Source organism: Pinus tabuliformis, chromosome 8 (assembly GCF_031772625.1).
Source record: "Pinus tabuliformis cultivar Carrire ecotype Pingquan chromosome 8, CPIR1, whole genome shotgun sequence".
Lineage (NCBI taxonomy): Eukaryota > Viridiplantae > Streptophyta > Pinopsida > Pinales > Pinaceae > Pinus > Pinus tabuliformis.
The window spans coordinates 1,357,616,875-1,357,643,310 of record NC_142294.1 but is presented as its reverse complement, the minus strand read 5'-3'; the positions used below and the strand labels follow the sequence as shown (position 1 = coordinate 1,357,643,310).

General features: G+C 38.4%; 2 pseudogenes; both read left to right on the top strand.

Moving 5' to 3' along the window:
• LOC149240526 (DNA mismatch repair protein MSH5-like) overlaps positions 1-11,060 on the top strand; it is a 32,238-nt pseudogene extending 21,178 nt beyond the window's left edge.
• Positions 11,061-11,839: 779 nt separating this feature from the next.
• LOC149240525 (DNA mismatch repair protein MSH5 pseudogene) lies at positions 11,840-13,506 on the top strand (annotated as a pseudogene).
• Positions 13,507-26,436: the final 12,930 nt, after the last annotated feature.

Here is a 26,436-nt window from a genome sequence, read left to right as displayed (position 1 = left end):
GTTCGGCCTTCACGCTTTAGGGGGCATCTGTTACACAACACTTTGTCACTTTCCCTATTCTCCCTATTCATTGATCTTGGAGGACATCTACAGTTAACCCCGCATGCTTTGCCTTCATGAATAAACTCCCATTGTGTCCCTCTTCATAAGCAAATCAATTCCCTTTTGCATTGTTTCCACTGAAACTTCTATTTTGCCCAGTTTACAAGACCGACACTAATTACCTTTGTCTCCCCCGTGCCGATATGCAGAGATTAGCACTACTCCTAGCACTGACTCGAGTGACTAAGCTTTCTTCCAGTCGCATCTGTCCTCTTATGGAAAGCTTTTTAAATAAAGAGTCGAAGCTTCCAGCTCTAGAAGCTTCGTAACGAAAGTATGGTAAATGGTTTGACCGAATGGAGTCGAGGATGTCAGTTTGGGCTCCTCTCCCCTACAATGATGGAACTACCTCAAGGGATAAGCCCTTCTCCCATGAGAAGAGGATCCATCTCCCATCCATTTTTCCTATATAAACCTCCCTTAGTGTTGATGTTGGTGTTATTATGCTATTTTGGTTTGGAGTAGACAACAAGCTATTACTAGTTGTAGCAATCTAGTTGTGTGATCGATAAGTGTGATTTGGTTGGAGTGAAGCCTAAAGGGAATATCCTTAAAACTATTGTTGATTGAGGCCATCATGGAATACTAGCAGAAGTGTGTGGTAACCTGGTCTTGTCAGAAGAGGACTGCAACGTCAAGACAAATGTCCTAATCTCTCTTTGATATTAATATATGCAACTATCGATTGATTTCCTACTTGTTTTTTCATCTTATATATTCATGGCTTAATGTTTCTTGACTTGTTAAGTAGGTTGAATTACAATTTGTCTATTGTCACGTTTGTTGTTTGTTGTTGTTTACTTGTTTCAGGTGCTTGAAGAAGGAAGCGAGAGATAAATAGAGCAAGCAAGCAATGACATCACCAAACAAGATAAGAAGACTAAGAGGTAAGCCCTCTTAATTGGTTATAACCTAAGGAAATATCCCATAGAATGTATCTATTGTGGCTAGACCCATCATCAGGCTAGAGGAATTCGTTCATGTCTGCACTTATAATTTTACTTTACCACAAGGGCATGAACGCTTCAACCCTTATGGCTCAATCCATATGTTGTCAAAAAATCCCTCTCGAAAGGGGCATATGAACTTCAATACTGGGAAGGAGTCCTGCTTGCTGAGCCCCAAAGTAGGTTCTATCTGAAAAAGTGTTATGCCTAGTATTGCACTAGGCATGTGCTTTGTAATTTTATGTATTTATAAGCTGTCTTCTTTTTTGATGTGATTGGATTGTTTTGGTATTTATTGAAGTATTTGTCTCATACATATTTCTCATAATGCAGATGCCTTCATTACCCTTAGCATACGTAGGATACGCGGATGGTGCCAGTCGTCACACACGACACATTGCATCAACTGCTTGGGTCATTTACACACCTAAGTCGGAACTGTTTTGTTCTGGGGGAGTCTTTCTTGGTACTGCCACCAACAATATTGCTGAGAACATGTCTGTAATTTCACTTCTTACTGAAGTTTCATCAAGGGACATCTCCAATCTAGTGGTCAGGTTAGACTCTCATCTTGTTGTTATGCATTTGAAAAATCGTTATCACATCCGTAATCCAAACTTTTTACGTCATTATTTAAGCGTACGACTCTTGGAATGTAAATTTGAAGTTTTCACATATGAGCACATTCCTATAGAATTTAATACAGTTGCTGATTCATTGGCAAACTATGTGTTAGATTGGCATCTGTCTTATTCGCTATAGATACATGTATGAAAAGTAAAAATTTACAGAGTTAAAAATTTACAAAAGACACTTTAAAAACATTTACATCATAAAATACCAAAACATTTGTAGATATATATAGATCAAATCCAATCTTTTACATCAAAATATTCCAAAACTTGGGTGTTTTATGTACAAAATGGCTACTAAGCCTAGCTATAAACACCCACTAGCTATGCCAAAGCTCCTGCTAAATAGAGTCTACTGCACCTAAAATGATAACACTGCTTTATCTATCCTCTGAAGAGGAACCAGAAACTGCTCAGGAACACCAATTTTGTGTTGCTACATCTGAGCGGGGATCTCCCTCATAAGAAGGGGGGCACACCCATGCTCAAGCCCTCGAGGTTCCTCAGAACCTCGCAAAAACTATCAGCATCACCCCCCCCCCCCCCCAATATTTAGTTGGCCTCCCCACCTCATATGGTGAGGTTCACCTACAGGTCGTAATGGTGCCACATATGTGTCAAGAAAAAGGCTTCATGGAAGTACTAGTTCACCCATAAAGTCAACAAAAACATAACATAATATTAAAAAGCTCATAAATACTTTAAGTACTCTAAAACACCATTCTCATCTTGAGGACCCCAGTTGGTCCCAGGAGGCAACATCAAGTCAGAGTCACTGGTGAATTCCATGCCCTCATAGGCATAGTTGTCAATCATCACAATATGGCCACGAAGCCAATCGAAGAACTCTTCCTTGAAGAAGTGTCGAATAGGTCCTCCTCCTGTGTGAGGATCAAGTGATGCCCATCGCCCTTGTCTCAGCTCCCTTGGATCAAAGGGACCTAAGCTCATCCTTGGGTGCATAACAGGTACCCTCTCAAGTATGATTGAGACAATGAGAGTGCCATACCCAAAGCTCTGTTGGGTTCGAGTCTTGCATCCGGTCAATTATGCCTTCAAATGGGGAAGCACTGCTTCACACCAGTCGAACATCTGAAGTTGGACACATTCAATTGCAAGCAATAGTTGGGCCGTTGTTGCAACATGGGGACTCTTTGACTCTGCCAAATGCAGAATCAACCATAAAATGGCCCTCATAGATCTAGACCTAATCCTCTCTATGGGGACTCTATTGCTAATGAGTCCACTCTCAGTGATACACTAAGATTGAACCAACTCTAGGGTGGATCGAGGATCAGGCCTACCCTCGGTCAAGTTTACATGTGCTCCTCAGCAAGACAAACCAGTCAAAAAATAAATATCATCGCGGTCAATGGCCAACTCATGATCTAGAATCCTAAACACTTGCTCATGTTCATCCTAGCACTGGATAATCCATCTCAACAAGTCCTCCTACCATTTCATCAAGTCCAACTTTGCATACTTCAGCAAACCATAGTGGCGCAATGCAAGTATGCATGCTCAATCATTTCACATCAGCAATTCCTGGCTGTCATTGGCCCATTCTCTCCATAGGCTAGTCATAATGGCCTGAAACCTGTGCAAAACAACCCAAAAATTAGTCAAAATGGGACAAAAAAGCTTCAGGAATCACTGCATGGGATTGTAAAATACGTTCTAAAGCTTTAACTCTCCCCCCAGTGGTACACAGGGAGGATTAACTCCCTCTAGTAGGTCGTAAAGGGTCTTTAACGCTCCTTGCAGGCCTGCCAGAGGGTGTTAGTGTGCAAATACTAATTTAGGGCTCCCCAAAACTACAAAATCCACCCCAAAAAATACTAATAAAGGTTAATTAATGCAAAGATTAAGGTTTTCACATCTACCTAGGACTGACAGCATGTCGAATGGTCGCCTGGATCTCCTGCAATTGTGCATGGAAAATATGCTCCTCTTTGGCTCCAAAATGCTCTCACAGTTCTCAAATAGTGAAAATGGTGAATGTGAAAGCTCAAGAAATTTCTTATATTTATTTTTGGAGACATGATATATTGAAATCATTAAAGAGGAAGTAGTCCATTCCCCATGATTTTTATCATGCATGACCCCATATTGACAGGAATTGCTGCTTTTTTCCGCCTTTTTTATGAAAGTACTTTCAGGAATGAATGGCAACAATCACTGCATGTAGTTCTCAATGAGCGCTTTCTTTTACGAGATATTTTCTCACTCTTAAATCGAAAAATCCTCGAGTTTTTCATTGTTGGGCTAGTTAAACACATACGACGATGGTCCAATCAACTCTTTTTCACTCTTTTTCTAGCTCAATAAGCTGAAAAAGATCATTTGAAAATTCTTTTTAGGTGCTTTTGTCTCACTCATAAAACCAGAAAAATACTGAGTTTTTTTCTTTAGGCTCGTTAAAAACTTATGAATATGATACGAGCATTCTTTTAGGTACTTTTATCTCTTGTTAAATTGGAAAATCTGAGTTTTTGTCACCAAGTTCATTAAAAATCTACGGCAACAAAAAAAGCACTTGCTTTTTTGGGACCATTTCTTGCTCCTAAATAAAAAAATTCCCGAGTTTTTCCCTTCTTTGGGCTCATTAAATCTACGAAGAAGGAATGAGAAGTTCTTTTACCTCTTTTTCCTTACTCACTAAAATAAAAAATATACTTTTAGTTTTCTTCATTTGACTCGTTAAAATTCGATGAAGGCATTGAGTTTGTCATCGCATGACTCATTAAAAATTCACAACGAATATCTAGTTTAGTTTGTCTACTTGTACATGTAACAAAATGAGGTAAACATCTATTGATCATAGGTTTCTCTTTATCTGGATTCAGTAGATTAACTCATGGAAAAGTAACTGATCCAGGTATACTATTAAACTTTTGTCACACATGGTTAAAAACTATGACAAAGGGACCACCATGGAGTCGTTCTTTATGATCTTTTCAGACTCTCTAAAATATGAAAATACCATTGAGTTGTCTTGTCTGGACTCATTAAATTAAACAAACAAGGTGTAGAGTCACTCTTTTTACGATCCTTTTTAGAATCTTAAAACATGAAAAGATCAACGCATTTTCCTATCTAGACTCATTAAACTAATCAGATAGGGCATAGGGTCGCTCTTTTTACGGTCCTTTTTAGACTCTTAAAATATGAAAAGATCGATGAGTTTACCCTTCTGGACTCACTAAACTAATCAAATGGGGAAAGTGGACAATACAACTGTGTTCAGTATTTGAAAGTGTGCATTGGCAGCAGTCGTTCCCTTGAACATCACACTCCCTCAAATAAACCTTCCTTGTGACAGCCTCTCAATATGAATCTTACCATCCTATGAGTTTAGCCTAAATACTCCGATGTTCTTGCATCTTTGTATCCTAAGACTCTTTGGTGTTCATGAGTCTAGTGCTGCATGGTTAAAACCATTATCATGCCTTCTATTGTTCAAGGGAAAACCTTTTTTCTTCTATTTCCTCCATCAACCCATCAAGCATATTCTTTCATCATGCCCTCTGTCGCTTTGAACCAATTCTCAAAGATTCCTCAAAAAAAAAATCATTCTTGTCTCGTTTCATGTCGATTGATGTAGGGCACATTATTGCCTACCTTTTGATAGGACTCTTCCTATCAACTTCAACACTCTATCTAGGAAGACGACCCAAAAACACATTCAATGCCTTGGTACTTGTAGACATCAGTGGTAGGTCACGTTGTGTTTGATCAGGGGTTCTCATTATTAGCTCCTAGTTAAATGATTCTACAAGTGTTCGACGACAAAAACATTTTTCACACTCGCTAGATTGTACTGTGCATCTTGGAGACCATCACCATTATTGGTGGCCTTCCTCGTGTCTATTAACGCTCTCCATTATTGACTGGTAATCATACAATTTCTTGCATGTTCGACATCAATGCATATATTCACATGCATCGATATATGTTGTTTGGTGAAGCGGAAATCAAGACCTTGGGTAGAGGCTTGCATCACTCAGCCTTGTTTCCTCTCCCAAGTTGCGTATATTATTTTTTGGAGACAACTCATTAGAATGGTCCTATTATGATAGTGGATCTGCATTATGCTTATCGATGGCTAGACTTGTCATATCTCTTCATTGAGAAAATTACTCTAACATAGCTACTGAGCGTGGGAATTCCTGACTTAGGACATGATTTTAGTTGTTTTATATATGTGTTGTATCAGGTTTCCCGTACCACCCGAAGCTCTGATCCTCTCTCTCTTTTTGTCAAGAAGGAATATAATAGTTAAGTATAAAGTGTTTCGACCATCGTTGCAGCCTCTGATCTCACACTTTAGGAGGCATCTGTTATATAGGAAAATGACCTCCTCATTAGTTTAGAGGGAAAATACATGATGATTGAATCAATGACCAAGTTCACAAGCCTTGTTCCAAGCTAACATTGTCTATACACTAGCAACATGCTTTATAAAGCTTCTCAGCAAGCCTAAGCGAGCGTTAGTGACCCAAGTAACTCTACTTGTTACCTCGGGAGCAACGTTAGTGAACCCTAATGAAGATATAAGGGTTAAAGGAGAAGATTGACTAAGAAATATCCCTATATTCTCTCCTAAATAAACTCAGAAAAGAAAAGGAAACAGCCAAGTTTGACCTATTTGGGGGATTTCTAATCCTAGTGAAGTAGGCAAATGCGAAAGAGCTCAAAAGAATGGTAACATAATTGCTTTTACCTAAGGAAACTCATGGAGAAACTTGTCAACCCTAACCTCACATGCTACATAAGCAAAGCTAGGGCTATTGTGAAAGAGGTCAGATCATTTGAAATGATAGCTTACTTGATTCTCAAATAGAGTCTCAGACTTAAGCATATAAATTTGGTAAGAAGGGAGAGAGAGAGAGGAGTTGGAGAGGTAAGGGAAGGCTAATGCAACTGATGGTTATAATCAATCTTTTGATATTAATATAGAACTGCAGTGTACTGTCTACTCCATGGTGTTGTTACTATAATTCGTTTATATGTTTATTCAATGTCTTTTAGCATGAGTAGCTTAGTTATGTGTAACTAGATGTCCTTTGTATATTCATACATTTATTATCAAGGTTTTATGATGTGATTACACTTGTCTCTTTTATGTGCATGACTTGATCTGGAGCTGGCTTAGGGGACTTCTACCTAGCTTCTTTGCACTCTCCAGCAACTCTACATGGAGACTCAAGGTAATGATTCTGTCTTGCTTTGATAGTTAGTTATTGAATATGGACATGCATGTATCTTTGTGATAGCTGTAGATAATCTTACAGTCTACCAAGGGTCCCAAGAAGACCCTTGAGGGTCCCTTCATTCTCCATACACCGTGCATTAATCCCTTTAGCAACAAGTTCTCAAGTTTTATCCGGATGATCGCATAAACAATGAAATCCTTTTATTTATTGCACTTGAAATTTGTATGTACTACAACATTTTTGGAAATGATAACTCTAATATTCCTAATCATGGTGATCTAATAGCTACCTTTTAAAGAATTGTTGGAAGCCTTGAGTATTGGCTGGCTCACAAGTTGTTACTTTCAAAGGTCCCAAACAACAGGTTGAATCATGCTAAGCTTTTGAACAAGTGTTTGGAATTTTTAAATGAACAAGAGAATTTGGTGGTTTGTGCATGTGCTCATGAACAACTCAATTCCATGATGAACACTAAAAGTGATGTGCAAGTTCGTGTTGTTGGGGACCTTCTTGCTATGCTACAACAAGAGATGCTTGTCAACACTATTGAAATGAAGGAATATGACACTGCACCAATAAAATTTGACAGGGTTTCAGAGATCTCATTAAACAAATTTCTGAAAATTGATGTTATAGGTTATGATGCCTTACAAATTTTCAAGTTGATAAGCATCCAAGCAGCATGGGCATTGGCAAAGCCAAGGAAGGATTTTTGTTATTTGGCATGTTTAACAAGTGTTTCATTGTCATGGGTTGATGTCTTTTAAGGACTTGATTCTTAATGCCTTTTGAATGGTTGTTTCAACCCTATACGACTGCTCCATCATTGTGATGAAATGATGTCATCCATGCACAACACTTTGAAATATGTGAAAGATATTCCACATCTACTCGAGATTTTGGTGTCCAGGTTATCTGTCAACATTGGATGATTGGACAACAATGTCAAAGAGTATGAGTTCCATTTTACATACAAGGAAAAAAATTTAAATTGGGATTTCAGAAAGACAACATGAGCATGCAAGAATGTTCAATTTGAATATTGTAAGACAGGATTTTACATGCATTACAATTGAGCTTGTCCATATCTATGAAGTTTGAACTGATAAATGGAGTCTTTGACTTTAATCAAAGCAATAGAAACAAATATAGAATGATGATTGCATCTGACATTTGTCTAGAGTTGGATGAATTGAAGGAAATATACGAGGGCTTGCTTGAGGAGATTTCAACACTTGAGCTAAAATGCCTCCCATGCCAAGCTAATAATACCAAACACGGGTCCATTGTGTATATACCTCAAATTGGTTATCAATTGTGCCTTTCTGGACTAAAACTCAACGATAGTGAATTGGAAAATCTTAAAGACACAGAGTTTTCTTGTGCAGGTGAAAAGGAACATCAGGAAGCATACTTTTATCATACTTCAAAGAAAAAAGAGTTGGATCTTCTTCTAGGAGACATCTATCATAAAATGTTAGATATGGAAAGACCCATAATAAGAGATTTGGAATTGTAGCTTTAGCCTTTCTCAATGCATTTTCATATGACATCAAAGTTCATTGGGGAGTTGGACTGCATGCTCTCGTTGGCATTAGTTGCACATCAGTACATGTATGTAAGGCCAGTGCTCACTGTAGAGGATGTACTTGAGATATTAAAAAAAAAAGGAAAGCACTCATTTTCTGTAGGGAATAATGCATTCTCCCTCTCGAAAACCCCTACAAGCATTGACAGCCTGACTGTACAGAATGTTGATGGCACTATTGTCCCTGTGATCAAAAGGTCAATACATAAAAAATTGGAGACTAAGGAATCTAATCTATCCTGGACTAGTTTCCTATGTGTGCTAAAGAGGGCAGACCCAAACTTTGGTTGCATCACCAATGTTAACATCTAGAGGCCTCTATTACCCTTCATTTGTAAAACGGATTGGATGTAAGGTGAAAATCACACTTCTTGCAGCTCACACAATTTTCAAGGCATATTCATATTGTTGCATGAAGAGTAGGCCTGACATTACAGAATATCAGGTATTTGTACCCTTTTTGTCAAATGACCCAACCCTCCTTGAACAATGTTGTATTGGGCTTCACCAAAATCATACACTTCTACATACGTGTGTTCTCTCAAAGGAGTACAAGCTATTTCTGGATGGCACTCAATCAATAGCCATTGGATCAGTTGTTCTACCATATCTACATGAAGTCAAACCAATTATTCTTCAATCTAGTGCTTTGGATGCAACCCCAACTTAGTTTGGGCATGGAAACCCTTACACCCAAAATACCAAAGAAATGAATTCACTAGATACCAACACATCTAGTTGCATCATGGTTCAATTGGGAATACAAGATTTTAGTTTTCTTTGGGGCCTTGCAATACTAATTTTGTGTGACCAATACCATGCAAAATCATTACCATCCTCCAACTCCTACATCTACATTATAAATGGAAAACTAGCTCAAGACATCCATACAAATGTAGACTCCAGGTTGCTCTCAAAACAAGACTTTTATGACAAAGAGATGCTTTCTTGTGAATTTTGTTTGGAGCTGTTGCAGATCCTTATATGGGCAGCCACTTTAGTCTTATCAATCTTGGAACAGGTTCTCAAGTTTTATCTAGATGATCGCATAAACAATGAAATCTTTTTATTTATTGCACCTGAATTTTTTATGTACTGCAACATTTTTGGAAATGATAACTCTGATATTCCTAATCATGGTGATCTAATAGCTACCTTTTCAATAATTGCTGGAAGCCTTGAGTATTGGTTGGCTCATAGGTTGTTACATTCAAAGGTCCCAAACAATAGGTTGAAGCATGCTAAGCTTTTGAACAAGTGTTTGGAATTTTTGAATGAACAAGAGCATTTGGTGGTTTGTGAATGTGCTCATGAACAACTCAATTCCATGATGAACACTGAAAGTGATGTGCAAGTTCGTGTTGTTGGGGACCTTCTTGCTATGCTACAACAAGAGATGCTTGTCAACACTATTGAAATGAAGAAATATGACACCACACCAATAAAATTTGATAGGGTTTCATAGATCTCATTAAACAAATTTGAAAATTGATGCTACAGGTTATGATGCCTTGCAAATTTTTCAAGTTGATAAGCATCCAAGAAACATGGGCATTGGCAAATCCAAGGAAGGATTTTTGTTATTTGGCATGTTTAACAACTGTGTCATTGTCATGGGCTAACATCTTTTAAGGACTTGATTCTTAAGGCCTATATTAGATCTCAACATTTTGAATGGTCGTCTCAACACTATACCACTGCTCCATCATTGTGATGAAATGATGTCATCCCTGCACAACACTTTGAAATATGTGAAAGATATTCCACATCTACTCGAGATTTTGGTGTTTAGGTTATCTGTCAACATTGGATGATTGGACAACAATGTCAAAGAGTATGAGTTCCATTTCACATACAAGGAAAATTTTTGAAATTGGGATTTTAGAAAGACAACATGAGCATGCAGGAATGTTCAATTTGAATATTGTAAGACAGGATTTTACATGCATTACAATTGAGCTTGTCCATATCTATGAAGTTTGAACTGATAAATGGAGTCTTTGACTTTAATCAAAGCAATAGAAACAAATATAGAAAGATGATTGCATCTGACATTTGTCTAGAGTTGGATGAATTGAAGGAAATATACGAGGGCTTGCTTGAGGAGATTTCAGCGCTTGAGCTAAAATTCCTCCCATGCCAAGCTAATAATCCCAAACATAGGTCCATTGTGTATATACCCCAAATTGGTTATCAATTGTGCCTTTTTGGACTAAAACTCGACGATAGTGAATTGGAAAATCTTAAAGACACAGAGTTTGCTTGTGTAGGTGAAAAGGATCATCAAGAAGCATACTTTTATTGTATTTCAAAGACAAAAGAGTCAGATCTTCTTCTAGGAGACATCTATCATAAAATGTTAGATATGGAAAGAGCCATAATAAGAGATTTGGAATTGTAGCTTTAGCCTTTCTCAATGTGTTTGCATATGACATCAACGTTCATTGGGGAGCTGGACTGCATGCTCTCGTTGGCATTAGTTGCACACTAGTACATGTATGTTAGGCCAGTGCTCACTATAGAGGATGCACTTGAGATAAAAAAAAAGAAGAAGGAAAGCACTCATTTTCTGTAGGGAATAATGCTTTCTCCCTCTCAGAAACCCCTGCAAGCGTTGGCAGCCTGCCTGTACAGAATGTTGATGGCACTATTGTCCCTGTGATCAGAAGGTCAATACATCAAAAATTGGAGACTAAGGAATCTAATTTATCCTGGACTAGTTTCCTCTGTGTGCTAAAGAGGGTAGACTCAAACTTTGGTTGCATCACCATTGTTAACATCTGGATGCCTCTATTACCCTTCATTTGTAAAACATATTGGATGTAAGGTGAAAATAAGACTTCTTGCACCTCACCCAGTTGTCAAGGCATATGCATATTGTTGCATGAAGAGCAGGTCTGACATTATAGAATATCAGGCATTTGTACCATTTTTTTCAAATGACCCAACCCGCCTTGAACAATGTTGAATTGGGCTTCTCCAAAATCATACACTTCTACATACGTGTGTGCTCTCAAAGGAGTACAAGGTATTTCTGGATGGCACTCAATCAATAGCCATTGGATCAATTGTTCTACCATGTCTACATGAAGTCAGACCAATTATTCTTCAATCTAGCACTTTGGATACAACCCCAATGAAGTTTGGGCATCGAAACACTTACACCCAAAATACCAAAGAAATGAATTCACTGGATACCAACATGTCTGGTTGCATTTTAGTTTTCTTTGGGGCCTTGCAATACTGATTTTCTATGAGCAATATCATGCAAAATCATTACCATCCTCTAGCTCCTACATCTACATTGTAAATGGGAAATTAGCTCAAGACGTCCATGCAAATGTAGACTCTAGGATGCTCTCAAAACAAGACTTTTATGACAAAGAGATGTTTTCCTGCAAATTTTGTCTAGAGCTCTTGCAGATGCTTATATGGGCAGGTCACTTTAGTCTTATCAATCTTGGAACAGGTTCTCAAGTTTTCTCTAGATGATCACATAAACAATGAAATCTTTTTATTTATTGCACCTGAACTTTGTATGTACTACAAAATTTTTGGAAATGATAACTCTTATATTATGGTGATCTAATAGCTACCTTTTTAGGAATTGCTGGAAGCCTTGAGTATTGGTTGGCTCACAGGTTGTTACTTTCAAAGGTCCCAAACAATAGGTGGAAGCATGTTAAGCATTTGAACAAGTGTTTGGAATTTTTTAATGAACAAGAGCATTTGGTGGTTTGTGCATGTGCTCATGAACAACTCAATTCCATGATGAACACTGAAAGTGATGTGCAAGTTCGTGTTGTTGGGGACCTTCTTGCTAGGATACAACAATAGATGCTTGTCAACACTATTGAAATGAAGGAATATGACACCACACCAATAAAATTTGACAAGGTTTCAGAGATCTCATTAAAAAAATTTCTGAAAGTTGATGCTACAGGTTATGATGCCTTGCAAATTTTTCAAGTTGATAAGCATCCAAGCAGCATGGGCATTGGCAAAGCAAAGGAAGGATTTTTGTTATTTGGCATGTTTAACAACTGTTTCATTGTCATCGACTGACATCTTTTAAGGACTTGGCTCTTAAGGCCTATATTAGATCTCAACATTTTGAATGGTCATCTCAACACTATACCACTGTGCCATCATTGTGATGAAATGATGCCAGCCCTGCACAACACTTTGAAAAATGTGAAAGATATTCCACATCTACTCAAGATTTCGGTGTTCAGGTTATCTATCAACATTGGATGATTGGACAACAATGTCAAAGAGTATGAGTTCCATTTTACATACAAGGAAAATTTTTGAAATTGGGATTTCAGAAAGATAGCATGAGCATGTAGGAATGTTCAATTTGAATATTGTAAGACAAAATTTTACATGCATTACAATTGAGCTTGTCCATATCTATGAAGTTTGAACTGATAAAGGGAGTCTTTGACTTTAATCAAAGCAATAGAAACAAATACAGAATGATGATTGCATCCAGGATTTGTCTAGAGTTGGATGAATTGAAGGAAATATACGAGGGCTTGCTTGAGGAGATTTCAGCACTTGAGCTAAAATTCCTCCCATGCCAAGCTAATAATCCCAAACACGGGTCCATTGTGTATATACCTCAAATTGGTTATCAATTGTGCCTTTATAGACTAAAACTAGATGATAGTGAATTAGAAAATATTAAAGACATGAAGTTTACTTGTGTAGGTGAAAAGGAACATCAAGAAGCATACTTTTATCATACTTCAAAGACAAAAGAGTTGGATCTTCTTCTAGGAGACATCTATCATAAAATGTTAGATATGGAAAGACCCATAATAAGATATTTGGAATTGCAGCTTTAGCCTTTCTCAATGCATTTGCATATGACATCAAAGTTTGTTGGGGAACTAGACTACATGCTCTTGTTGGCATTAGTTGCAAACCAGTACATGTATGTCAGGCCAGTGCTCACTGTAGAGGATGCACTTGAGATTAAAAAAAAAAGGAAATCACTCATTTTTTGTAGGGAATAATGCCTTCTCCCTCTCAGAAACCCCTGCAAGTGTTGACAACCTGCCTGTACAGAATGTTGATGGTGCTATTGTCCCTGTGATCAAAAGGTCAATACATAAAAAATTGGAGACTAAGGAATCTAATCTATCCTAGACTGGTTATGTCCAGATTGCTTACAACAGAAAACCATCAGACAATGAAGAAGGGGATCCTATTAAGTTCAGCCTTGGAGTATTAGAAAATAGCAAAGCAGCAACAAAAGAAGTGGAAGATGTCAAACATAATGTCACATAGGAAAATGTCACACATAATGTGAGGGTACCAAAATCATATGTCTGAATTAATGGAAACTTGGAGTTAATGATGATCATCCATATATGCTCAATCAAATAAGCCTAGATTATTTATGCCTTGATGGAATTTCATGTGCTATACTACAAAAATAGCTTTCTATCTGTTAGAGCCTAGATTTTCCTCAGGCTAAAAAGACAAGGTTCTAGGTCCACATCAAACCATGCTTAGCCTCGTAGCTAGCCCTACAAGGACAGGAGAGGGCTCTCTCCGGGTCAATCTCAGCAAAAGATAATCAAATATGGCTTGAGATGACTGATTTAACAACTGATCTTAGGCTAGGTATGAAGTGCAAAGTTTTGATTTGAGTTTTTTGGGGGTTTTGTTGGAAAAAAGGGACAGGCAAATTTTGGGTTTGGGGATGAGGCCAGATTTTTGCAGAGTTCAGGTAGGGGAAAGATAGGCAGTAGTTTTGATGCTTTGGATTGAATGAATGGGTGGATTAGACTGGTGAGGAGCCAAGGAGGGCAAGAAGGTCTCAAGATTCCTCCTCAAACAGATGAAAACATGTAGAATTAAACAAAATATCAAGGCAGAGCATAGCAGTCTAATGAATTCTACCTTAATCACTCATTTGTTTAATTGCAAAAGACAAGAGAATGGAAAATGATACACATAAACATTAGTGAAATTACAAATACATAGAGAAAAATGCCATCAAAACACAGAGCCACATGGATCCCAACAAATGCTGCAAAACCCTAGTCTTTCCTTTCCCAAAATTGTGGAAATGAAATGTACATTGAAGTGCCAAGCAATCTAAGCAATCCAAAGTATCCAACCATGAAAATGACTGAGAAATTACATGATATAGACAAGCCTAATTCCTTCCCATGCCTCTAGGGGTTGAGCTCATCATTCTAGGAGCTATTTCAACCAATTCTAAACAAGGAACTGAAATCTAGGTAGTCAAACAACTTACCCCTATATGCTAGGAAATTGATTCATTCATTTAATTTTCACCTTTTAGTGAATGAATCCTCTAGAACAAGTAAAAATGTGCCAATATTACATCATGGTTATCAAATTGCATCATGAAAGGTCAAGAGTAACATCAAAAAGCAAAACTGGTCAAAACTAGGCGAATTTCTGAGCTGTATAGTGAAAAACATGCCAAAATTCTCTATGTGCCGCGCCTAATTCTCTATGCATCGTGCCACTTTGGAGCTGATTTTAAGCACTTCCCGAAGTCAAAATTGAGCCCAAGATAGCTTGTTCGAAAGCCCAACCTATCTACTCTCCAACCCAAGTGGAATTTCTATATTTGGATGTCATTTTCCCCTCCAAAACTTCAATCTCCCAAGACTTCTTCCTGTGTGTCAAAATAGGGGTAGTGAGGTCATTTTTTGAGTGTTTTTTACCCTTTAGGCAAACCAGAACTTGATGAAATCCTTAGGTAATCCATGAGCATACATAAATTTTGATGAAAAATCCAAAAATGTAAAGTTTTCCTCCTAGAGATCTCCCAATTATAAGCGCGCGCCAAGTGGTGCTACGCGTTGGGCAGGAAAACCTGTTTTGAACCAAAATTTTCAAAATTGACAAAATTTTCTCCAAATTTCTTGAAATTTGGGCTGGACCTTCTCTATCAAGTGTCATGCTGGGCTAAAGAGGTTTTGGCCAATATATGAAGATGATCATGCTCCTTTTGCCTCCTTTGCTTCTTTGTCGCCTTCTTCAATTTTTCCTTTAGATTCCTTATTCATGCCTTGGAACTCATATTTCGCGCCTTGTAATGGAAAACCATGTGTCTCAACAATGCTTTATCCCTATCGGCCTTGTCCAACAGTCTCTCCAAGTGGATGTTGATTCTTTCGAGCCAAGACTCCCAATCATCATTAATCTCTTGCTCCAATGAAGTGAGCTCAATCCTCCTCCTTTGTGCAGCTTGTCGATTCTCACAGATGTTTTGTAACTCCATGATTGCTTGCTGATCTTCAAGTTGTTTGTTCCTCTATGGGTGAGTCACTTTGGGTCTCCACTTCATAATCAGACGAATGACCGGGTGACATAACTATTGGTATACAAATTACCTTGGAGAAATGGCTGCTGATGTATGAAATTGTGTTGGACTACCTTTTGGTGATGTACTTGAGCTTTGGCAGCAAGGGGAAAACAGTGAAACAAGGGACTAAAAAGGGAGGGGAAAACAGTGAGGGGTTAGGGACTGTTGGGATAAACTCAGTTAGGGAAATATGGGAGAGTTTGGGAATTTATGTATAGGGTTGGGAATTTTTGCATAGGGTTAGGGTTTGAGGTTTTGGATTTGAGAATTTGGGAAAGGGAATTTGGGAGAAAGAATTAATGAGCTTAGGGGGATAGGGAAACTTAGCAAATGATGAAAACAAGGGACCAATGGGATGAGAGAGTGAATTTTGGTGACAAAAAAGTGATTTGAAACCCTAGCAACAAGTTTCCTTGAGGTAATTTAGTAGGTAGGGTTTGATTTTGTTTTAACCATTACCATCCATCAACCACCATAGCCTAGCACAAAATTGGATGAAACACAAAGATGAAGACTACACCTGGCAAATATATGCTTGTTACTGGCAATTTGGAGCAACTTTTTGAAAAAATCAGCCTTGGCAGCTCTATGCGTTGTGCCTCAAGCCCAACGCACCGCGCCTTCTCTATGCACCGCGCCAGTGTATTTTTACACTGGAAATTTGAGCCCAATGCGCCGCACGAGTTATTTGTGCCGCACCACCTACCCTATGCATAAAACTTTTTCCAGGAGACTTTTGGAGGCCTTCCTGGTGTCCAAATTGGGCGCAGGATAGCTCGTTGGAAATTTATTTGAGTATAATTTCCAACAAAACTTGAATTTTTCAATTTGGGGTTCATTGGCCCTATCAAAAGTCAAATCTCCCAAGACTGGTCAAAATGTGCCAAATGAGGCTGCCTCAAGGCAAAGTGTTGTTGCAGTCAACTTTTGAAGGTCTTCCTCAACTCCAAATTGAGCTCATGATAGCTCATTGGAAATATATTTGTGTCTAGTTATCACTTGACTCATCAATTAAGTCATTTGGCCAACTAAGCTAGGAGAAAACTTGATTTTCCCAAGGTCACTTCAGAGGTGCATCAATTCTCCCGAGGCAACTTTATTTTTGACATTTCTATAAAACCGTGACACTTGTGTACAAAGTGAAGGATTTTTTTCTTCCTTGGCCTATTGTGGACAAAAACCTCTCTCATTTTTCTTGAATTCATCTTTTCTTGCTCAGAAACATCATTTGAGTAAAACCTACCCCAATGTGTGGAACATGGGATTTTTTGAAATGAAGCGAAATGAAGGGGATAGGGGGCTTATAAATTTTGGAGGAAATTTTGAGAAGTAGGGAGGGATGTTAGGACATAGGGGAAAGTGGAATTTCAAAGATTGAGTGAGGGAAAGGGGTCCAAAAGGGCAAAACACAGGTCCAACCTAGAAAATTGTCAAGTTGTAGCAAGAAACTACGGTTTGTGCGAAAATGAGTAATTTGGGGGATCTCAGTGACGAGAAGTTTTTAATAAGGTACATTAAGGATAGGGGAAGGTGTATGAACATTAGGATACAAGTTTTGCTGATGATTTTACCATCCAAGAGAAATTGCCTTCAAAACCCTAGCAGAGGGAAATGAACTTTACCTAAGCACAATTGAAGCATGAACAAGGTGTAAAATGACCCAATGGAACTTGACATGATGATGAAAACCCTCTGAATGATGATACACTTAGCTGAATGGTGACATGGACCGACATTTGGACAACTTTGACAGGAGTAAAAAAAACCCTAGACCTAATGCCTAGTGACCAAATTTTGCTTGAAGACTCACTGAAATGACAAAATTTGACCTTGACACCTTGAAATCACTTTGTAAGTGCATGTTTGATCACTGGAGGAAGGCTGCAAAGACTAACACTAACACTATCAAGGCAATATCAGTGCCTATATCTATTCAATCCTAAGAAAATTCCTAGAAATCCACAATAAAATAGGTTGTGGTTCCAAAACTTTACATGTTGGCTAAGTCCTCACAATATATGTGGAGTCTTTTGTAATACAAAAGCTGATTCAAAACTTGTTCCCATAGTAAATCTGGGCAATTGTATTTGTACTATTTTCAAAAATTTTGTTATTCCTATACTTTTATGTGAGACTAGTTATTTTGCAATGCATTTATAGTAGCTTTTCATTTCACATTAATTATTGTGTCATGCCATTTCCTAGTTTCCTAGAAATTTGTTGTTGAATTGTGTTTGTATGGTGAAGCGCAGACCTTAAAAGTGTATATATGGTAGTTGTCCATTCTTCCCAACCCAAATTGTCCTGCAATGATATTGTACCACCACTTGATTCTATAAAGAAGTTGCAATCAATCCAATACCACAAATATGACACCATAGTTCATGGTTTTATGACTCATATTCTAACTAAAATTATATCAAATGATAGAACACAGTCATAGGTTGAAGTACTTTGTCCACTTAAAAAGCATATGATACTAGCCAACAGGATGGAAATTCACTAGTGAGGTCGATGGAATGCTAAGCCACCACCATTGTTCCATTCCTTTAATGCTCTCAATAAATTCCTATATAATTTTTTGGAGAAGGGCCATTTCATAGGAAAGGGGCAAGCAAACTTTAGGAAAGATTATCAGACCATGTAGCACATATCCTGGTCTTCACTCTCAAAAAGGACTTCCATTTTTTTTACTAGCATAACTTCCCATTACCTCGAAGGACAACACTCTAATTACTAAATGAGAGTTACAAAAATACTCGGACACATTAGAGGACAAATCATACTAAAAGACATGTACCTACAGAAGTTGGTTCTTTAAATAGAGAAAAAGTTCCTTCCATATTTTCGACAAATAATGTAACTTCCCACTACCTAGAGAGACAATACTCTAATTACTAAATGGAAGTTACAAAACCACTTGGACACATTAGAGGATAAAACATATTAAAAGACATGTCCCTATGAAAGGAGATAGTAATGGGCCCAAAAATTTCTTATAATCTAGATTAAAACACCCATGATCTTCTCCCTACTCAGTGAAATTGTCTCAACTTTTGAATAAACAATTTTCACCATATTTACAGACCATAAAAAGTCATAAAACAATTTGAATCTCCTTCTAATGTAATTGGATTGATACAGATAGTAGAGATACCATCCTTCCAAATTGTGAATTGGCCTTTACTGGTTGTTGAAGGAGAACAATGATATGCTACCAGTGGTCCTGGCTTGTTCTATTGAAGAGGAGATGTCATCCATATAAGTTATTGCATGATTAGTCAAAATCCTAGCTATATTTCATCTTTTGGACAGTTGGTCAACACAATTTATAATTGTAATGATTTCAAGATGTACAATTTTCTAAACTATTTCAATGTCCTCTAAAAGGAGGTAACAAAATAACCTACTTTTTTACTTTATTTTAAGTAAGGAGAAAAGTAGAAGAGATGAAGGAGGCTTTCTAGTCGTACAAGTATTCACAGAATCATAACTCCACCCTTTTTATCTCCAATCTCGCTATTCTCTCATTGATACTCCTGAGCTTTAGAAGCAACTAGTTTTAATTGACCTCAATAATCCTTTGATCTTCTAGAAACCATGTAGTAAAGCTTTTCTTCTTTCGATATGCAGGCTTTTGAACATGTATAATTAAAATTTTCAAGATGGTTTGTCCTCTTTGAGGTAATATGGCAAGTTTTTGACCCTAGGGGCCATGGAAGCTCACATCAATACAATCATTTGTTGGTCGCCCCATAGACGAAAACAACACCTCTTCTCTCTTGAATAAGAATGTAAACCTGCCAACCTTCTACACAGCTCTAAGAACCATATGAAATTCAATGAATCTATCATCCAAAACAAAAAAAAGTGTCTGGACGATGTTGAAATAGCATATTGATGTTTCTTTGACTTTTGTCTTATAGATATCTGAGCAGAAGACACATCAAAGTGGATCTCTCTAGACCTCAGTAGACTAATCCATCTCTGTTGAGCCTTCAGAGACTACTCCTAAGTACAAGAAGACATGAATAGAGGAAACTGAGGAGAAAGAACATATGTAGATGTCAAAAAGGTTACAACCTTCATCCATCTGTCATGGCCAAGACCAACCATGCTTACATGACAATAAGGCACTTTCTAATGCATGTCAGGGAGATGAAATTGATGTGATCAGTTCCAGATGCCGAGGGAAGGGTAGGGACATTAATGTTAAGATTGTCCCTCAAAGAAAGGTGGAGTTGGAAGGATCAATGACATGCAAGGTACAAATACTATAGAGGATGTGGCATGGTACATCATGGTCGGTGAAAATGCATTGAAAGAAAATGAACATGGCCAGAGAGGTAGTTTCATATTGCACAATGGGATAATCTGGCAGTGAAGTGCCCTCCTAGAAAATGGTATACACAGGAATAGACTGTAGTTGAGGGATTCCTTGCATCATGAGAATATCCAAGTGTGTTGGTAATGGGAGTATTCCAGTTTACGGGATGTTTAACCATATCTGGACACCCATTTGGCTACACTGAATACCCTGGTGATGTCCTGTTAAATGGGTATGCACAGGGTATCATAGATGGGTATGAACGCAAGGACTTTATGCTAAACAGGGGTCCAATTTTCATCATTTTGAGGGAAAATGAAGTGAAGAATCACTTAGTCTATATAAATTCGATTGCACATTAATAGAAATCATCAGGCATCCAATGGAGTTTTACATATTGGTTTAACACCAACTAAAATTCTGACAAATGGATAAAATCTCCAAATATGTGCAGGGTTCATGCATTGCTTCTTTCACAATAATCATGTTTCTCTACAAAGGTGACTGCCTCAAAGTACTCACAAAAGAATGTGTTGCAACTTGTAGCATTTTCTCCAAGAGAATTCACCATCATTGTTACAACTGCTAGCCCTATACCCCATAACCCATCACATTGTCTATCTTTATGCAACATAGAGAATGGACCCTCTCTATCTCTAGAGCCTAATGAAAGTTCATCCCATAGGAAGTGACTAAATGTTGACAAGCTTGAAAAAATCCCAGCAGACTGCAACATCTCAGCACCTCCTCTAACACATGCTAAAGATAAACAAAAATTCAAGATTACAGGAGCTGAATCTCTCCAACTATCATGTCGAAGCTGACTAATTACACATTGTGTGGGAAAATGCTTTTGAAAAACATGCATCTAGGTATTAGGTGCTAGGAAACCTTTTAAGAGCATATCAATTAGAACTAAAGATAGGTTTGTAACATTGTTTTTTCAACACAACTACAAAGAACATGCAGAAATCCCAAACTCATAAGAGAAACATCAGAAAGGACATCTCCCACATTCTTCCTATCTATCTTTGATTCTCCATTTTCCTGGTACTTTTTATGTTGAGAATGAATAAGCTCTAATAATGTTAGAAGCACTTCCAGGAGACATCTAAGCATTGTTTCAAATCCATCTGGAATAAATGGCTTGATATCCATCAATGATCTTAAACTTGTGATCATTGTTTTGATCTCCTTTGCATAGAGTGTCCAAGTTTGCATCCTATTTTTTGTTGATATTATACAGCTGGACATCCATCTCACAGAAATAAGAAAAAGTTGGGCCTGTTTTAAGAGAAAATTTAGCATGTAATTTGTTGGATCGTAGGGCCTAACAACTGCATTGATGTCGATAGATAATTGAAAATATCTTCAACACACAACCCTATTGATTCTTCTAACAAGGTTGCATTTAGGTTTGTTGATCCCAACTTTGTCCCCTATTCAACAAGACACAATATGAGGTCCTATAAACAGAAGGATAAGCACCAAAACAGACTGATCCAGAAATGTTATACCAGAAACAAGGAATGTAGGTAGAGTCTAGAGACATAACAAGCACAGAAATTGTTTTGGATAAGTATGATAGTTCTCAAGCATGAATGAACTTACAACATTTTTGTTGAATATTGACAAGGCTAACACAGTCATCCATGTTTTTAATGCATTCAACTGCAAATCTGCAAGACAAGAGGCCTTGTTTACACAACTAAAGATTTCTAATGCCTTTTCTTCTGCAGCTGTGAATCCTTTGTCATCAGAGTGAGACCACCACTCTATACCCAATTCTATTTCAAGGGATTTGGTATCATAAATATACTTATCTTCACACAATGGATGAAGCTCCTTTAAATGAAACTGTTTATCAGTTTGCAAAATTTGATCTATCTCCAACTTTATGAGGTACTTTGAAACTCTCTGAAAGGAACCTGGGGGAATTTTTCGACCTTCTAACTCTCCTTGAAGATGATAATACAAATCATTTACAATCAAAGCATGAAGTTCCATACCGTAGATGCCAATCAAATCAAAATTATTGTTCAGGTTTCAAATACAAGAAGACTATCAATTTCAATAGTACATTTTCATGCACATAAAACTTAAAAATATAGCATCTTAGCTAAAGGATACAATCAACCATCAGTGGAGGAACTCCTTTATGGGAGTAACTGTGAAGACATTTCAATTAAACATTAATACCCATGAATTTAATGGAAATTGTTACATTTATGTTTTACTTAAAAAACATGATTTACATCTCAGTCTATATATCGTTTCTATAATTTAATAAAAAAATTATGTATGTGTGTGTCCTCTGTATCCTGTTTTGGGGGATCTATGTGTCTGTGTCGTACACTGTGATACCCATGTCAGGTGACTCCAAAGCTTCTGGCTTTGGCAGGGAAGGGAGCTTGCTGGCCATAACTCTTCCTGACTCTGTAGCTCCAGAAAAAGGAAAGAAGGTTCACAAGATGACAAAGGAGGTGATTAGAGAAGCAGGTGAACTTTTGCTCAATTTGGGACAAATGGGGAACTGACAGATTATTTCCCCGATCCATCCAACCATCTCAATGAAAATCATCTTGGAACATTTGGGGCTGCAATAGCAAAGGTAAGCTCCTATATCTGAAAGATAAAATCAATAAAGTCAAACTGAATATTGTATTGTTACAAGAAACCAAAATGACAATAGATAAATTGTTGGAAACAAGTCAATACAACTGGAAGTTCAGCGAAGTTATGATGATAGATGCCATAGGAATGGTTGGTGGAATTGTGGTATTATGGAATCCCCAGCAAGTAATCTTCAAAGACTAGATTGGAACATGCTACTCTCTCAACGGATCATGTCAGCCCATTGGCTCTGATGTCTAGCTCAACTTGACGGCAATTTATGGACCTTCCACCCCTCATGCCAAGGAGTGCTTCATCAGAGACATTTATGCCTTGTGCCCTCAAATCTCCTCCCCCCTCTAGATCCTAGGTGGGGACTTCAATCTTATTCGGAACCTGGAAGAGAAAAGGGGAGGTGTCATAAGGTTTGATTCAAGCTCCATTTCCTTCAACAAGCTGATTGATGATCTCCACCTAGCAGATGTGTAAATGAAGACAGGGCTACACACTTGGAACAACTAGAGAGGAGGCACACACCAGATCGCCTGCCGACTTGATCGCTTCCTCTTGTCAGAAGAGCTACTCTTACAAGGCCCTCTCATTGAGGCTTCTATTTTTTCGTCTCTGGGCTTGGACCACTGGCCGATTTGCCTAAAGATGATGACCCTCTCTCCCCCAAAAAAGAAGTCGTTTCGTTTCGAAAGCTTCTGGCTAAGGCATCCTGGATTCATTGAGAAGATAGAAGCTTGGTGGAACACCCTAGAAGCTCATCTAGGGATGCGCATGCAATCTTTTCAGAAAAACTCCAAGCTCTAAAATTAAAGATCAAGGTTTGGAACCAAGAGGAGTTTGGGGATATCCTAAACGAGAAGCATAAGCTTAAGAAACAAATGGAGGAGCTCCAAATGCAGATCATATGCGATGGTCAATATGAGGACTTAGAAATGCAAGAAGGACACCTACTAGCCCAAATAGAGGAAAGATGAATCCAGGAGGAAACATTATGGCGTCAGAAATCTTGAATCCAATGGCTCCAAGAGGGAGAGTGGAACTCGAAATTCTTCCACCGATCGATGATCAGTCATCGCCAACATAATCAAATGACCTCTATCACTACAGAGGAGGGGGCTTCCTAGAAAACCACCAAGATATGGAGAGGGAATTGATTTCCTACAACTCTTCTCTCTTAACTGAAGAAGATATAGAGAGAATCACCTGTCATATTACCCAACTTGTGACTGAGGATCAGAATGAGGCTCTTATGCGACATGTATCATATGAAGAGGTGGAAGCGGTGGTGAAGGAAATTCCCTCTAATAAGGCTCCTGGTCCAAATGACTTCACTTCGAAATTCTTCAAAGCATGTTGGCCTTTCCTAGGCCCTGAGATTGTAGATCTTATGGAGGAGTCTCACCAAAGGCGTCAAATCTGGTCAGGTATCAATGCTACTTTCTTCACCCTTATCCCTAAGACCAAAGAGGCAAATACCCTGGGTGGGTTTAGACCGATCACCCTTTGCAATGTGATCTATAAAATCATGTCCTTTGTTTGGGTCCGAAGATTGAAGCCCATCCTTCACCACATCATCAACCAAGAGAAATCTAGGTTTGTCAAGGGGCGAAAAATTCTGGACAGAATAGTCTTCGCTCATGAAGTCATCCATTCTCTCATGAGCCAAAAGAAAAGGGGAATGTTTCTTAAATTGGACCTCTCAAAGACCTACGATTGGCTCAGTTGGTCTTACCTCATCTCGGTGATGTGAGCTTTTGGCTTTGCAGATGAATGGTTGTGCTAGATTTACTCAATGATCTCTACCCCCTTCTTCTCTATCTTGGTCAATGGGGCCCCTTCCCCTACCTTCCGATCCTCTTGAGGACTCAGGCAAGGAGATCATATCTCACCATTTCTATTTATTATAGTAGTTGAGGGCTTGAGTCATGTGATTAAGGTAGAAAAATTGCAGAATGATCTGAAGGGCATCCAAATCCTACGCACTAACATCTCAATGACCCACCAGCAATTTGTGGATGATAACTTGTTGTATGGGGCAGCGACGGTTCGAGAAGCCTTAATGTATGATGGAATCATAGAAGAATTCCAAGCTACTTCAAGTATGCTTCTGGACAAGGAAAAGTCCAATGTCTATTTTTTCAATACTCCTCGGCCCATTCATGTGTTTTTGGCCCATATTCTAGGATTCCCTATTGGGGCCCTTCTGTCAAAGTATCTGGGCATTCCATTGTTGGTAAATCCTCTATGTATTAGCCACTGGAAGGAGTTATGCACCAAAATAATGAAAAAATTGTCAAATTGGACCTTTAGAATTATGAATCTAGTTGGTTGAGCTACACTCTTAAAGTCAGTCCTGCAAGCAATCCCTATTTATCAACTCTCTGTTCTCCCTACCCCCAAGGGAATATACCAAGAAATGGTCTCTATCTTTAGGAAGTTTCTATGGCAAGGTGGCCCCTCGTTGCTTGGGAAAAACATTGTCTTCCCAAGGACCAAGGGGGGTCTTGGTTTGAGAGATCCTAGAGATCTTAACACGGCACTAGGGGTGAAGCTATGGTGGCATTGGATACAGGGCAGAACAGAGCAATGGAAACAAATTTGGACCCAAAAGTATGGTCAAAGAAGAACATGGAGTATGCTACTAAGAGATCACTCCTACCCACAAGGCTCTACCATTTGGAGCTTGGCTAACCAAAATAACCACCTCATTAGAGACCATTTCTTCTAGGAAATCAAAAATGGAAAAACAACGCTCTGTTGGGAGGAATCGTGGCAACAATTACCATGCCTGGCTCAAGAAGCCTCTCTATAGGCTCTTCACCTCTTGCTTCTTCCTCATTCTAAGGGTCATATAGCTGATTACTGGATTGAGAACCAGGCTCTGCAAGAATGGCGACAATGGAAATCTGAATTTGATTGGAATATAGAGGTCCCTCAGGCTGATTGGAAGCACTTTATGCAGCAGATGCAATAGAGACGCATCCCCTTCTCCCTAGAACATGATAAACTATGCTAGGAATACTCATCTACATGATCTTTCTCCCTTAAAGAGGCCTACATTAAGAAGACTCAGGCCCACAACATGCCGAGATGGAAATCTGGAGTAGACTTTGGAGGGAGAAACGTATGGACCGCTTGCTGAAACACAACTTTGTCGATCCCTCTCAATGCCCTTTGTGCTGAGTTTAGGAGGAAACTATGGAGCACCTTCTACTCATTTTCCCCTTTGCCAAGGAAGTGTGGGATCTTGTTGTTGATCTCTTTGGAACCACATATCATCATCAAGAGGACCTTCTCACTATGATTGAGCATTGGCCCAACAACTGTTTCAAAAACCCCATTGTTAACCAAGCTTGGAGCCTAATCCTAGGATTTATCCTTTGGAATGTATGGAAAGAAAGGAACAAAGCTATATTTCAAGACTAACCCTCTTCCAGCGCCTCTACTTGGGGTCTTGTGAAAGAAAACACAAGGGAGACAATCATGTCAAAGAGATGGGATCTGGATGATTGGAAGGCCAACCTGCATGAGACAACCATTCTTGTAGCCCTTAACCTAGCTCAGAACATGTCCATTCCTCAAACACCTTCTATAAAATATCCCCCCTGTATCTTCACCATCTGTATTCCAACTACCCCTAGA